Source organism: Mustela nivalis (genome assembly GCF_964662115.1).
Source record: "Mustela nivalis genome assembly, chromosome: 8".
Taxonomy (NCBI): Eukaryota; Metazoa; Chordata; class Mammalia; order Carnivora; family Mustelidae; genus Mustela; species Mustela nivalis.
In genome coordinates this window covers 133,937,032-133,953,061 of record NC_139027.1, presented here as the reverse complement: position 1 = coordinate 133,953,061, position 16,030 = coordinate 133,937,032, and positions in this window count along the sequence as shown.

Below are 16,030 nucleotides of genomic sequence, written 5' to 3'. Positions count from 1 at the left end.
GGCTTGTGAACTTTTATCACTTAGTGCAGCTTTGGATCAGCTTTTACGACGGAAACGATATTAAAATCGCTGGCCTTGGTCACTTACACAAGCAGCACCCGCTGTGGCCCCCCGGGCTGCTCCAGGGGCCAAGTGCCGTGGGGTCCGATGCTGCCAGCACTCAGTGCACATGGGACATGGGAGCGTGGGGCCATCCTGGCCGCACGAGAGCAGAGGAACAGAACAAAGCCTCTCTCGACAACGAGGAGAAGCTGCAGGAAGGACAAATGACCGCTTATCTGCGGGAGCCCTTTTGTGACCATGAGGTAAGGGCAGTCAAAACGTGAAGGAGGGGTCACCTGGGTGGCTCAGTGGGTTAAGCCTCTGCCTTCGGCTCAGGTCATGATCCCAGGGTCCTGGGATCGAGCTCCACATCAGGCTCTCTGCTCAGCAGGAAGCCTGCTTCCTCCCTCTCTCCCTGCCTGCTTTTCTGCCTACTTGTGATCTCTGTCTGTTAAAAATAAAATAAATAAAATCTTTAAAAAAAAAAAGTGTAGGAGAGCAAAGTAGAAGGATAGGACAAAGAGTGAGCTCAGGCTCCTCGTGTCCTTTTGGGCAGCTGAATCAGTGTCAGCAGTTCCCTACCTTGGGGATCTTGTGGTGAAAGAACAAAGTCCCACCTCACCCCCCAACCTATTTGTTTGAGCCACTGCTGGTCGGGTTCCTGCCCTGTGCACAGCCAACACAGCTCTCCCTGACAGAGCTAGCGGTCAGCCTCCTGCACTGGGTAGAAGCCGGTTACTCAAGCAAAGTTTTGTCTGGGGGCAGAGTGTCTGGTCATCAGCCCACGAGAACGTGTCTGCATATGCATTTAATGTGCAGACCGACTTTTGAAACAAATACCCTTCTGCCATGAGACCACACACATCTCTGGTACTCTGCTCAACACATGTGGCCACAAGTATGTGCTGAGATCACAGAGCTTCATATTACAGGACACAGCAGGCGCCTGGGTGGCTCAGTGGGTCAAGCTTCTGCCTTCGGCTCAGGTCATGATCTCAGGGTCCTGGGATCGAGGCCCCGCATTGGACTCTCTGCTCAGCAGGGAGCCTGCCTTTCCTACCTCTCTGCCTACTTGTGATTTCTCTGTCAAATAAATAAATAATTCTTAAAAAAAAAAAAAAAAAAAGACAGGACACGAAAAAGGGTCTCAGGGGAAGAGCATATCCCCTGGGCATGACACTGACTGGCCCGACCTAAAGAACATCTAGAATGCCTGCTGCAAGGGACTCTGGGAAAAGTAGTTGGGCAAGTGCAGAAGGTCAACATGGATGCTGAACGCCAGTTCGCTACATGTACCACCCAGCTAAAGAGGGGCATCCTTGAATTTCAAAAATCTTTTAAAATGTGATTTCATGCTTAAGTATCTAGCACATGCCCTTAAAACAGAAATGAAAATCCTCAAACACACAGGGCAACTCTAACAGACACTCAGGCAAGTCAGTTAAATTCCCAGCTCCTCTGTTCTTCTGTGTCTGAAAGGGACACAATATCCACTGCACGCTGCTACGTGAGGCTTCTATGTAAATTAAGTGTGATGACACAAGGGAAGGGCATTTGGTAAGTGGTCAAGGGCTCTGATGTACAGAGAAAGGAGAGAATCAGATCTACAGCTAGGAGAGTCAGCACGGGCATTCAGGATGGAAAAAAATGAAAACAGGCAACTGTTGATCGAGGCAAAATATGTCCAGATATGGCAGATGGGCCAAAAAAAATGACGTGCTTCTGGGGAGAGATGATGTCAGCATGGAGAGATCCTGGTAAACAATCCATCATTCCGTAAGGCACACGTGACGTGTTTTCAAATCACGGATCAGAGGGACGCCGGGTGCTTAGGTGCTTTGTCCAGCTGAGCTCTCTGACCCTCCCATCTGTCTTGGCTCTGCCCCTCCCTGCAGACCGTTACCTCTGCCTGATGGTGAGCCTCATTAACTTGGTCCGGATGCCACCAACCACCTCCCCGCTCAGTGGACACTTCTCCCTCTGATCCCCCCACTGCAAATGGGGGAATCGCCTAAAACTCAAATCTGATCATTCTTCTCCCTCAGTAAACCCTCCAAGGTTCCTGGCTGCCCATAGGATCTACCCTGCACTCTTGCTATCTTCTTTCTAGTGGTCTCCCCAATCTTACCCTCTGAGTCTCCTGTTCCATCACATTCCACTGTCTTCTTACTCAAACTGGGCACACTTCCTGCTCACATTACGCCTCAAAGTATCTGCCCCTGCTTTTCTCTGGTCCAACTCCTATTCAATTCCCAAGGCTCCGCTCAGTGGTCACCTCCTCCAGGAAGCCTTCCCTGAATCCCACCTATTGATCAGACACTTCTCCTTCTGGACTCCAGGAGCTGCCTGTATAAGTGGATTAAGTCCATCTTATCATTCACTATATAACATAGAAATAATCCATTTATCTAAGTCTCTAAAACTTAAGCCACCTTTACCCACCCACCCCCCAAAACACACACAGGGCCTAGGACATTATCATCTCTAGAACAGTAATCCTGGAGAATGCTTACTAGTTGCTGACTGTGTGCCAGACCCAGGGCTAAACATTAAGTTCTCCTGATCACCCTCTGAAGCAATTTATGCTGTTATCCCTGATCTACAGATAAGGAACAGAAAGCTCCAGGAGGTCAGGGACACAGTTCAACACCACAAGTTACCAAGGGACAAGGATGGAAGAACCCAGACCCAAGTCTGTCAATTGCCTGTCCTTGGTAACTACCTGCTGAGTCTAAGTGCAATTCTGGGAGGAAATAAGCAGAATGAAAGTACTTATAAGAGCCCCTTGCTGAGCGCAAACTGGAGGACAAAGCCCCCTCACCCCCCCGTGTTAAAGCAAGGATGGGGCCATGGGAGGTCTCTTCACACTGTGACCCCTGCCTTTTCCCCCTAACTGCCAACTTTGTCCTGCCCTTTATACTCTGAACACCCCCCTCAGGGATCCCCAGAGAACAGGCGAACCTTCAAGAGAGGACCCTCAAGGTGTCCACAGAGGTGAGAAAGAGTGGTAGCTATGCCTTGCTTCTACCCATTCTTCTCGCTATGAGCTGTCCCTTGCAGTGACATGTCAGTGTGGGGAACTCAGAGACCAGGCTGCCTTGTGCAGCTAAGATCATACCAACAGCTATTAGTCAGTAATCCTGCCATCAGACTGAATTTATGAGCGTGTATAGCTATCAACTCCAAAACCAATTAGCTTCAGGAATGGTGGGATCCAGATGTCCAAGTAATGTCTTTAGAACTCCATCTTTCCCTCTCTCACATACAAGTTATAGCTTTTGCTTTCCTGTGTTGGCCTCATCATCAAGGAGAGTCTCTCCCTGAATTCTCTGGCTGCCAGCAACCTCTGGTTTCCATCTTACCCATTCATCCAGTTCCTAGCAGAACAACTGCTCTTTTCCCTTATAAGTCCCCAGAGCAAAACTCGCTGGCCTGACTTGGGTTTCCTGTTCACGTCTGAATCACCAAGGTAGATCAGGGAGAAAATATGTCCACTGGCAAGGCCTGGATAATGTGATTGCCCCTAAAAATAATTTCATCCCCACCCAAATATATGAACTAAGGGTCCCATTTTCAGAAGTGACTGGACAGGACAAATCAGCAGACAGGCGTGCAAAATGTCTACATGAAATAGCAACTCTTTCCTCTGCAGCAAATTTCTCAAGCCTGAGCCCTTGTCAAGGACCCTGTGCCCAGTCCCAGAATTAGGGTTTCCGAGGAAGGGCTCTGTAAGTGCCGATAATGCAGGACATATGGGGCGTTTGTGATGGCAATCTTCCACTTAGCCTCTCACGTGTCTGCCCAAGATGGTATCGGGACTCAGAGACAGGGAAGAGTACAAGCTGTAAAAATAATCCGCTATTAAGCCCTGTGCAGGCACCAACTGTGGTGGCATTTGGAAGACGAAACCAAAGCCGTTTCTTTGGAGATAGCAGGCACTTTCCCAGTGCACTGATAAAAAAGGAAGACATGAAGTAAAGTGACATTTACGTGCTAGGAGAAGCAGATCTTCGGTCTTACTCTGAAACCATTTCAGGAACTGGGCAAGGGGGGGCGTTGGCGAGAGCTGTGGGGAGCATCTGGCTTGCAGGGAGGGTCCCGCCCGTCTTGGTGGCCAGGTGGGGCTCAGCCTCCCATTCCTCGTGCTCTGAGGGGCCAATGCTGCCCCACCCCCACCCCCATCTGCTACTCTGCTACTGGCAAATTTAAATACCAGCCTGTTTCAGCGCCGAAATGTGGAAATTAAGAAAGGAAACGAGAGGCGGCGGGAAGGGAAGAGAAGCGATGAATCACTCTGGACCGCTGCCTCATTTGAATGCATGTGGCTAGAGGCAGGTTCATGTAGGAGGAAGAATTTGGGAGCTGAAAAGACCAGAGTTCAAATTCTAGCTCCACAAAATATGACAAGAAGCCTGGGGCCGCCTGCCTTGCTGAGCCTCATTTTTCATCATCTGTAAAATGGGCATCATACCTTTCACGGGGTCTTTCTGAAGGTTAAGGAATACAGATGGCTGTCAGCTGGCACAGAACTGGCTCTGAAGGACACTGATCCTTCTTTCTTCTCATTTTTTCTAGAAGGTTGGGCCTTCTCCCTTAACCTCCCTTAACCTAGAAGGTTAAGGAATACAGATGGCTGTCAGCTGGCACAGAACTGGCTCTGAAGGACACTGATCCTTCTTTCTTCTCATTTTTTCTAGAAGGTTGGGCCTCCCCCCAACCCCCATCTAGACCAGGAGGCAGCCGCGCTCAATTCCCTTCCAATGGCCCCAAAATCCAGACATCTTGCCTGGCCTTCCCGGACTGCCCCTTCTGCTCCCGCCTAGCCCTACTCTGACCTCTAGCACATACTCCATCCTCGGGCTCCACCCACATGGGCTGCTGCCTATTTCTCCAGGACCTGGGGCTCTTTGCTACCTCAAGGCCATCACGCTCGCTGCCTTTCCCCTCCCACCCCTATTCTTCCCAGGCTCAGCTCCTTCTCATCATTTGGCCTCTGCCCATATGTCCCCTCCTCCGAGATGCTCTAACGCATCCCTGGGAAGTGATCTCGTGTATCTATTAACTCTCCCCCCCAGGGAGAGTATAAGCACTGAGAGATGGGGAACGCTTCCGTCTCGTCCATCTCTGCGGTCCTGGGGCTGCCGCGAGGGAGGGGGGAGACCAGAGGGCGAGGAGGAGGAAGTTGGAGGCCCTCCCCCTCCCCCATTCTGGAGCGTCCATTCCCCCCGCATCCCCCGGTGCCGGGTCTCCTCACGCCCCCACCCCCACCTGGCCCCCTCACGCACAAGACCTACCCCCCCACCCCCACTGGACTCCAGCACCCGGTCTAACCCCGTGTAGACGGCTGCCTCCCGTAGAACATTCCGTCATTAGTATTCCTTCCGGTCATGAGGGCCGGTCCAGTTCACATCACTGGACTCAGAAGCACCAAGCATAACACTCCTCCGTTATTTCGCCTGCCCGCCCCGCGCTCCCCCTGGGGCAGCAACCCTAACGCTGTCCCTACCCAACCAGGGCTCACCCTCCCTCAGGCCCCAGGGCCCAGACCGAGCCCACCCCCAGCTTCAAGGCAGGACACGTGGCTCAGGCCTGGCCAATGAGAGCACAGCGCTGTCCTACCCTCCCCCGTGATTGGCTAGGAACGGTCACGTGACTCCAGCCAGTCCCACAGGCCCTGAATTCTGGGACCTTCAGCACGTGGGAATTAGCAAGGAGGCGCCGCGGTGTCGGGGATGCCAAGCTACGTGGATGAACGCCCGGAGCCGACAGCCATCTTCCCGCGGCAGCGTGGGAACAGCCTGCCTTGCGAAAAAGCCAGCACAGAGGGTGGCAGAGCTCGGAGACAGGCCACTCAGACGATACCCTGCGCGCACCTGCATCCGGATTCACCTGAAGCGCGGCCACTCCCGCAATTCCGAGTGCTGCAAGCCAGTGAGCTCCCTTTTGTGCTTAAGCTGGCTGGACTTGAATTTGTCACTTGCTGCTACAACTGCTCTGATTCGCAGAGCAAGCACTCGTCCGTAGCTGGTTAGTAGAGACGTGAGGCGGCAGCAGGGGGGTGGGAGCGGGCAGGGGCAGAAAGTGCCAGTTGCGGGGAGAGGGCCACCTCTTCCCCACTGTCCAAACTACAGAGGCGAGAGCCGGTGCCAGCCCCACCGCCACACTGCTTCCCCACACTGCTTTCTTTGCGGCACACAGGGGGCAACGTTTTTCACCAGAAACGGGAAAAGGCAGACAAAACCCCAAGGCAGACTAGACCAGAGGTCAAATGAGGCTTTGAGCAGGAAAACTAGCATCTTCCCAGACGGAGGGATTCCTCTGCCGGGCACCTGGCCTCTTTGAGGGCCCTGCTTCTTCTCATCCCTCTCAGGGTTTCAGGCAGCCTTGAAATCTTTCAAGGCAAAAAATAAATCCGAGGCACCAGTCCTATCTTGAGAGGAATAAGACTTCCTCAGCCTTCTTCAAGGTGAAAAACATTTCCAGCGTGCAATATGCCTCCCACTTGCCATCGGCTCCCAGGCCCGGACGAAGCACGCATCCTCCACGCTCTGTGCATTCAAGATGGTACCTGAGGGCCAGATGGGTCCTGTTCCAGCTTCCCGGACCAGCCAGTACTCACCTGAGCCCACAGAAGCAAACAACTCCAGCAAAATGGCCATGTGGGGACACAGCCCCCCCCCACGCCGCCCCGGCCCTGCCCCAGAGCTACACTTTGGAGCAGAAACACAGCTGCAGGTGTGAGGCACCAGAAAAGGCCTTGTCTGCGTCACAGGTGTCAACTTCTCAGGAAAAGTGACAGCCTCTATCTCTCTCTGGATCTCTGCCTCTAGGTAGACCGTTGTCTCCCTGCTTCTGTGGCCTGGAGTAGGATCTGGCCATGTGCGGGTTGGGCTGGGCTTTGCTGGGCTCTGGACTCCCCTCACGGGCTAAAGCTGTACCTGAGGCTCAAGAAATGGTCTCAGGAGGACGTGAGGAGAAGCCCTGTGCTGCGGCTACAAGAATAGGGGTTTTCAAGAACTCAGCCCCAGGTCTGAACAGAGCCCTGCCGTTCAGCTCATTCTTCCTGCTGTGGACATCTCCATGTCACCACCGTTGGTACAAGCCAGTCCCTCCCTTCTGAGCTCCAGACCCACCAGGCCAAGCTCCAGCTGGACATCTGGGCGGGGACATCCAACAGGCACCTCAAACTCCACCCCTCTCAGACTCAATTTCTGACTCCAGCACCAGGAGCTCCTCCTCTTGCTCCCCTCTCCGTGCTCCTCAGTAAATGAGTCCTCTAATCCCCTCACTGAATGGGAGGTTATTTCCCTGATTCCCTCTCTCCACTACTGCACTCCCCCTCCCCACACTGAAAATTAGTTACCAACTCCTGTTGATTCTCCCTCCTAAATCACTCACCCCACTGGGACTTTCCAGCCTAGCCTCCTGTTGCCTGGATTATTTCAAGAGACTTCTAACAGGTTTCGCTGCCTGCGCTCTGGCTTGCTGCTGACAATTCCCCACTCAGCCACCAGCCTGGTTGTCCTGGAACACAAATGCAGTCCTGTCCCTCTCCTGGTCCAACCCCTGCAGTGGTAATCCCTGTCAGCCCAGCAAATCTCCTTTCCTTACATCCCTTCCCACATCTGATTTCCAGCCCAGCAAAGAGAAATATTCAAACGTTTCCTCTAAACCAGGCAAACCTTTTCAGTAAAGGGCCAGATAGTAAATATTTTAGGCTTTGTGGGCCATATGGTCTCTGTCGCAACTACTCAACTGCGCTGTTGTAGTGCGAAAGCAGCTGAAGACATTATGTAAATGAATGGCTGAGGCCAGTGCCAATAAAACTTTATTTGCAGAAACAGGTGGTGGGCCAGATTTGAGCCACCGGCCAGTGTGTGAATCCCTGCTCTAAAAGAATGAGCTAATCTCATGCCATCTCTACATCTCAGCTGCCTTGTGTAGAAAATGGGGATAATACCCAGACTGAAGGGTTGGTGGAGGACTTGAAACAACCTGTCAAGTTTCCCCACAGAGAGTCTAACGCACAGCAGGGGCCCAGTCGGTGATCATTAACTCCATTATCATTACTCTCTTTTTCTTCATGTCTAAGGAGCCATCAGCCCTGACTCCACAGGAAGGTTTATAAGGATACAGATCCTCCTTTTCTGTGGGCTGCACCACACATTCACGGAGATGCCAGGAACCCAAACAGCTGACCACCTACTATGTGCCAGGCACTGGGCTTCACACTGTAGAGTGACCAAAATAAATCATAAGGCAATAGTCACCCCCTGAGACCAAGTCTTAGAGGTCTAAAGAAGCTGGTGGGTAGGGGCAGAACTCCAAGAAATTACTTGTTCAACCTGACGTGCCAGGCGTCATACGGGCTCTAGGATTGTCCGCAGGTATAACAAACAAGCTCCACCTTTAAAAAAAAAAAAGCCATTCCCTAGAGAAACAATTTCCTCTCAAGTGCTAATTTTCTTGATGTCCTGTCCTCTGTGCTACATTTCCTCCTCAGGAAGACAGAAGCTGAATTTACCCTGGGTCCCTCCAGAGCTCTCTAGGCAGGCCTGGATCCCTCCATCTCCTTGATGGGACCTGGGGATTTGACACCAAATGGAAAGATAAGGGATAAGGGGTGGGAAGATGCCAGAGGTCCTACTCAGCTCTGTGCCTCATCCTTATTCCAAGCCGCACAAGAATAAAACTCCCCCCTGTCATCTGGGCTGTGAGCTCCTCAAAGCCAGGCCCTGTATTTCACGTATCCCTGTATTCCCAGCCCAGGGTCTGATGAGGCGGAGGCGTTTCGCAGAGTGAGCCGGGAGACTGTGCGCACCTCTCTGTGTCCACTCTTCCTGTCATTGCTGTGTGCAGCGGACAGCTCTTGTTTTTGTCCCCAGCACCCCAGGCCTTCTGGCAATAGCGCCCCAGTGTCTCAGGGACTGACAACGGGACTGCACCAAAGGGGCGAAGCATCCTGCTGAAGCCTCAAATTATCAAAGCATAACACCTCCCAGCCGCAGCCACTAGCTTCGGGACAGACACAATGAGGTAGGAGCCCCCTGCTCTTTCCCACCTCCTGTGAACCTATGAGGAGTACTGGTGACAGTTGCTGTCACCATCTTGCTCCCAGGCAGAGCCGGAGACGGAAGCCAGCACAGAGGAAGACAGATCTTGGGGATGGATTCTGCTCACATTTACATTCCTGAGGATCGACCTGGCCCTGGGCTGTTCTTTCGAAGGAATCAATAAATTCCCTCTGCCTCTCTTGGTCTCTTTTGCTTAAGCCATTTTGCAAACAATTTTCTGTACCATTTGAACCAAAAGAATTCTAACAGACACCTTGTTTGGGGCCTGTCCCCTACTTTCAATAACAATTCCAACTTACCTTTTAAAGAAAAACCCTCCTCTCTAGCCCTGCTAGTTCGCTAGTTGGCATGGGCTTGTCATTCATTCACAACAGCATTATACGGTCACTTCAAGGAGGATTAAGTATGACAACGTTGACAGCCTGTAGGACTAGCGCTGGGATTTGGTCACAGCTTGTCTCACATCTTATTCGGATTCAAAGCCATGTGTCTCATTTTTCAAACAGACTGCAAGTTCCACGGCTAAGTCGTGTCCAATGGATTCAACAGACAATGACTAAGTGCCTGAGGTGTCCTCGACGCCCGGGAGAAGCTGTGAACGCAGAAAATAATAGAGACGTTACCGTCTTCTCCAGGGCAGACGTGAAAGCAGATCGTTGCCTCTATACGCGCGCAGCGCAGGTGGGTGTTCCTAGATGGGAGGAACAGAGAGAGGCAGCTTGAACTGGCTGGTGCGGTCGAGGGGATCTGTCTCGTGCCAAGTGAAAGTGCGGGTAAGCTCAAGCCTCCGGGTAGATGATCCACTGGCTTCACAACGCCACTGCCGCAGGGGTTTTCTCTGCCCAGCCCTGCTCTCAGCAACACGTCTGCATCCCCAGCGGGTCCACGATTCCATAGACACGTTCTCCAGGTCCGCGAGCGCCCAGGGCCAAGGAAGATGCACCCTGATTGGGCCCCCTGAGTCCCATGCTCGCCTGCGAACCAATGACTGGTCCGTGTGGAAAGGGACGCGGCTCCTTATAAACCAATCACAGCGACCGCTGGAGCAAGGGGCTGGAGTTATCTTTCCCCAAAGCGTGGGCTGCGTGGAGGTGGGGCACACGAGCATCAAGGAAATTCTAGAAGCTTGAGGAAGGAGGAAGGGAAAGATGCGGTGGGGCCAGATCGCCACTGGCTGCTCTCACAGACGAGAGTGCACGCAGACTCCGCTGAGCTAATGCAGAAGCCCTGCCTCGTGCCTGCATCCTGTGCTCAGTGTGCCTTACTGGTTGCGGTACCTTGACCAGCAGCAGTAGCCGCAGCACCTAGCGTGTGTGAAGTACCTCCTAGCGGCAGACCCCGCGTTTGCCGTCCGCGGTCTCATTTTACAAGTGTTAGGAACGTGGTCATTTCCTTTTTGCGGATAGGACACTGAAGCTTGGAGAGCTGGATCGACCTGCCCAGGGCTATTGGCCTGAACTTAAAAGTCAAAGGGATAGGGCACCTGGGTGGCTCAGTCGGTTAAAGCTTCTGCCTTCTGCTCAGGCCATGATCTCAGGGTCGTGGAATCGAGTCCCGCATTGGGCTCTCTGCTTGGCAGGGAGCCTGCTTCCCCCGCTCTCTCTGACTGCCTCTCTGCCTGCTTGTGATCTTGTCAAATACATAAAATCTTGGGGGGGAAAAAAAAACAACAAAACAAAACAAAAAATAGTCAAAGGGGCAAGCGGTTGTCCTCAGATTCCTAATGTAGGCAAAGTATTAGTCACATCCTTGTGCTCGGCTGGGTGGGTGGGTCTTCAAGGTAGACATAACACCGAAGCCAAGCCTCTAGGCTGAGCATCATCTTTGCATTTGAAACAATCCCACGTGCTTTGCAAGGGTTCCCTCCAGCAGTTCTTGGTAAATTCCTGAGTTGGCAATCCCTGCTGCCGAATTTAATTTCACTCTAAATTGCAGGAAAATGTGACGGAAGTGTCCCCTTCAGATCTTAGGATGCTCTGGATCAGTATGAACTCTGCTATAAAAACAAGCTCAACATCACATTACATTGTATTATTAGCAGAATAGCAGTAACCCTTAGTTTTTAAAATTCTTAAAATCAACATCAGTTGTTGACTTTCTCCAGAGGGCTGGGAAGGGCGTGTTTCACAAATTGTATCACTTCAGGGCAGGTGTGGTGTGTGCTGGGCTGGGCAGGCAGAAAAGCAGGGCCCGACCATGGCAATGACTCAGCAGCTCTCTGGTCGGCCTCCTGGCCTTCTAACAACTCGCTCTCTTCTCTGCCGTCTGCACCTGTCAAGTCAGCTAGAGGCACCAGTTTGCCACTCTGGGCTCAGATAAATTCTCAGCTTCTCTTCTTCGCTGGGTGCACACCTTCTTCTCTCTGGACAAGGATTCCAAGGAGCGCCCCCCCCCCCAGTCCCTACATAAGCCCCCTTCTCTGGGTGGGCACCAGGGTGGGGCAAAGGTATGTGTGGGCAAGAGAATGAGGAGAAGTTATATGAGGCAGTCTCCACCTAACAGAACAGGACACTTTGCATTGAGAACTCATCCAAGCCCAGAGACTGGAAGTTTCCACTTGGTCTTCCCTTTCCTGACGGGGTAAATGGGTTGCTTTCTCTTCTCCTGGAGGCATTCTACTCAGTTCCACTGAACTGGAGCCCTGCATCAGCCTTGGCTCCTGGAACTTTTGATTTCCTTCTCAAGCCAGCTTTCCTCCATGAAAAGTCACCTCCAATTCAGCTCTGCTCTACGGGGGTCACCATGGAGAAGACACTCGGCAAAGCTGATAGAGACACACAGGAGGAACATGCCTTGGGACCCTGGAATCAAACCAGGGGGCCCCCAGGAGTAGTGTGGCCCTACACTTGTTACTTAATACTCCTACGCTTCAGCCATAAACTGGAAACAACTGTGACACCTAGTCCCTGGAGGGGCCCCCCTTCCTGATGTGGACAATCAGATCTCCTCAGCCTTAGGTGAAGGGACAGAACACCTCAAACTTCTGGGGCACCTAGGTGGCTTAGTCAATTAAGCGTCTGCCTTTGGCTTGGGTCATGATCCCAGGGTCCTCTCGGGTTGGTGGGGAGCCTGCTTCTCCCTCTCCCCTGCCTGAGGCTCCCTCTGCTTATGATCTCTCTCTGCCAAATAAATAAAATCTTAAAAAAAAAAAAAAAAAAAAAAAAAAAACCTTAAACTTCCTCCCAATCAGACTGCCATCCCTACTCCCTTCCACCCCTGACTCTTGGGGCTGCCATAGGTCATTTTATAAAGATATTATGAAGACTTAATGAGCACATAAAATGCTACCTGCAGAGTCTGGCCCTAAAAAGCACCCAACACATGGCCATGATTATTTGACCCAGTGTCCAATTTTCTGTATCTCTGTGCCTCAGTTTCTCCTCCAACAGGGGAGAAGGATCGGACAGCCTCCTTATCTGTAAAATGGAGATAATGGTTACCAGAAGAGCACATAAAGGGAGGTGTAAACGAGCTGTTAACTCAGGGCCAGGCTCACAGAAAAAACTCAGTAGATGTTGGCTCTTAAATAGTTACAAACTGAAATAAATAATTGAGAGGCCGTGAGGCATGGTGAAAGTAGAGTCTCCTTCCAGCTTTTACCACTTATTAGCTCTTAGTAGAAAAGTTCTCTCCCTCTCTGAGCCTCAGTTTCTCCTCCAACAGGGGAGAAGGATCGGACAGCCTCCTAGGGTATGCTGGGAGGGTTCTTTCTCACTGTGCACATGCAGTTACCATAGGAGGCCTGGCAGCTCTGAAAGCAGGCCTTTCAAAGGAGAGCATCTGAGAAGGTGGGGTTCAGGAGGGTCCCCATAATTCCCTGCCGAGGAGGGCTCACATTGCCCACAATGGGCACCCATAGTGCGGCTTCTGCGGAACACCTGCTTCCCTCCTGTGAGATTTGGCACATGCCGGGCAGAGAGTGACTGGATGGCCAGCCCCAGTAAAGACCTTCAGGCACTTATACCTGCTCCATGATTAGTCTTCAGAAGTAGAAGCCTCAGATAATGAGTTCCCATCACAGTCATGGGCTCAATGTCCTTACTGGCAAGAACCAGATCAGAGTTTTCCCTAAAAGTAACTGGTTGGGGTTTCTGTTGTTGTTTGTTTTATTTTTTTAAATTTATTTATTTATTTATTTATTTATTTTTTATTAATTTTTTATTATTTTTTTTTAAGGTTCAAAAGATACATACTTGCATGGACCAAGAATCAAGGGTCGCAAGGACAGAAATATGAACTCATGAAGTATTCGTGGCCTCTTTTATCTTAAACCCTAAAGAAAATTCTATCAGCTTTGTCTTTGCTCTCTTCTTCCCAGCTCTGGGAAGGAATCTTGTCTGATTGGCTACGGAGCCTTTTCTTAATTGAATGCAATAATCAATAAGGAAGGGATGCCTGGGTGGCTTAGTCAGGTAAGCATGTGCCTTCAGCGCAGGTCATGATCCCAGGGTGCTGGGATCAAGTTCCACATAAGGCTCCTTGCTCAGCGGGGAGCCTGCATCTCCCCCTGCCTGCTGCTTCCCCTGCTTGTGTGCCTTCTCTCACAAATAAATAAATGAAAACTTTCAAATAAAATAATAAGGGAGATAAGCTGAGGAGGGCCTAGTGGGGGCTCCAGTAGGAACTGTGAGAACTTCAGCTGATGACTTCTAACAGACTTGGGAAATTAGGGAAGGATCAAAATCGCAAAGCCGGAGAAAGTTGCATTAGACAGAGTTTTTTTGGTTTGTTTCACTTTGCTTAAATGTGGGAGATAAAGAGGAGAAAATAGCTTCATGGCAGCTGTTGTATACTGTAGAAAGAAGGATTGTAAAAAGAAGTTTTGATACATATTATCCACAGGTCCCCTCTTTGGTGTGCTATTAGAAAGGCTCCAATATATATTCAGATTTCAGATGACTCTTAGTGAATTTGAGGTTGCTACACTTTTTGTTTTTATAAGGACTATTGGCCGTGCTGGACCTCAGTGCAGCTAGGTTTATGTGGGTTACGTAAGCCATAGCCAACAGTCATATTCTCTTTATCTCTCTCTCTGTTACACACACATGGTAGTCTATTTCGGAATCAACAATATGATAATCACTACCACTAATCTTCCCTCCTCAGACAGATTTATTGCTCATCCTGCCCCATTTCAAAGTTTTTCTCCCCTGGGACTCTTAGAATTTATAGTTTCTCATGGAGGATCTTCAGGGTCCTGAGCAAAAAGACAGGAGCGGATAGAGGCATCAAGTACCACTCACACCTACACTTGGGTACCTGGGCTGGTTCAGTGATGGACCCCGTGCACACCATCACAGCCCCTCGCCTGAGCCCGGAAAGGGTCCCACTATCTAAATTCTTTTAGGTCCCAATCTCTGACAGTTTAGGCTCCTTTGGCTTCGCATTTCAAAACAGTAGTTACATGTACAAGACACAGGAGCAAAATGCCTTCAGGCAAGAAGACTTCAACAAACTCCTAGTGGGCTACCATCTCACAGTAGATTCTGGAATTAAAGACAAATTAGTAACATATGCAGAACACAGGCCCCTGAAGACTCCCGAGTTTAGAGGAGAAAAAGAGAACCAAACTCTTCACAGGAGGCTTCCAGATTTATCAATAAAAAAAGTACAAGTGTTACCGGAACAGTTTAGGTCCCAATCTCTGACAGTTTAGGCTCCTTTGGCTTCGCATTTCAAAACAGTAGTTACATGTACAAGACACAGGAGCAAAATGCCTTCAGGCAAGAAGACTTCAACAAACTCCTAGTGGGCTACCATCTCACAGTAGATTCTGGAATTAAAGACAAATTAGTAACATATGCAGAACACAGGCCCCTGAAGACTCCCGAGTTTAGAGGAGAAAAAGAGAACCAAACTCTTCACAGGAGGCTTCCAGATTTATCAATAAAAAAAGTACAAGTGTTACCGGAACAGGCACCTAGCAAAACTACCCCATCTAGACATACGAAAAGGGGCTGAGCTTCTTACTTCTCAGGGAAATGCACATGGAGACCATATAGCAATAGTAGGACTCACCCACTGGAAAGGTACACATGGAAATACCAAGCGTTGGCAGAGAGGTCGAGCAACTGGAAAGCCCAGGCATTGCTTTTTGCAGACAGGAGGGGAAATAAATTGGGGACAACCACTTCGCAAAGCTACGGGGCTGAACATATGTATACTTTCAACCTCACAATTTCACTCCTTGGAACATACCTAACAGAAATGCAAACATCTGTTCACCAAACACATCTAGAAGAATGTTCATCACAGTGCTAGCCATAAAATAGTCTCAAACCCACCCAAAAGCTCATCCACAGAACAGATGAATGAACTGTGGTATATTCACACACTGGAATGTTCTACAGCAGGGGTCGAAAAACTACAGCTCTGTGTTTGTAATCCAGGCTGCCATTTTCGTAAATAAAGTTTTATTAGAACACAGCCATGTCTTGTTTTAAATACAGTCTACGGCTGCTTTCAAACAATGACAGCAGTTGAGTCACTGTGCTAGAGCTCAAATGGCATGAGAAGCCTCATGTATTTACTATCTCTAGCCCTTTCTAGAAAGTTTGCTGAGCTCTGCCCAACAGCATTGAGAGTAAACAACACATAAATACATACAATAATAAGGATGTACCTCACAATGTCGAATTAAAGAGGCCAGTGACAACAGAAGACAGATGTGATCCTATTTTTATACATTTGAAAGTAGGAAAATCTAAGCCATGATGAGGATAGGAGAAGTCAGGAGAGAACTTACCTTTGCGACGCACAGAGACCTAGAAAACTTTAGGGGTAGTGACTGTGCTCTGTTTCTGGATCCATACACAGGGGACATGGATGTGTCCATCCGGGTGACATTTGTCCAGGCATGCAGGTGTATGTACACTTTTCTCTACATGATGTTTCAGTGGAACATTTTTTTACAA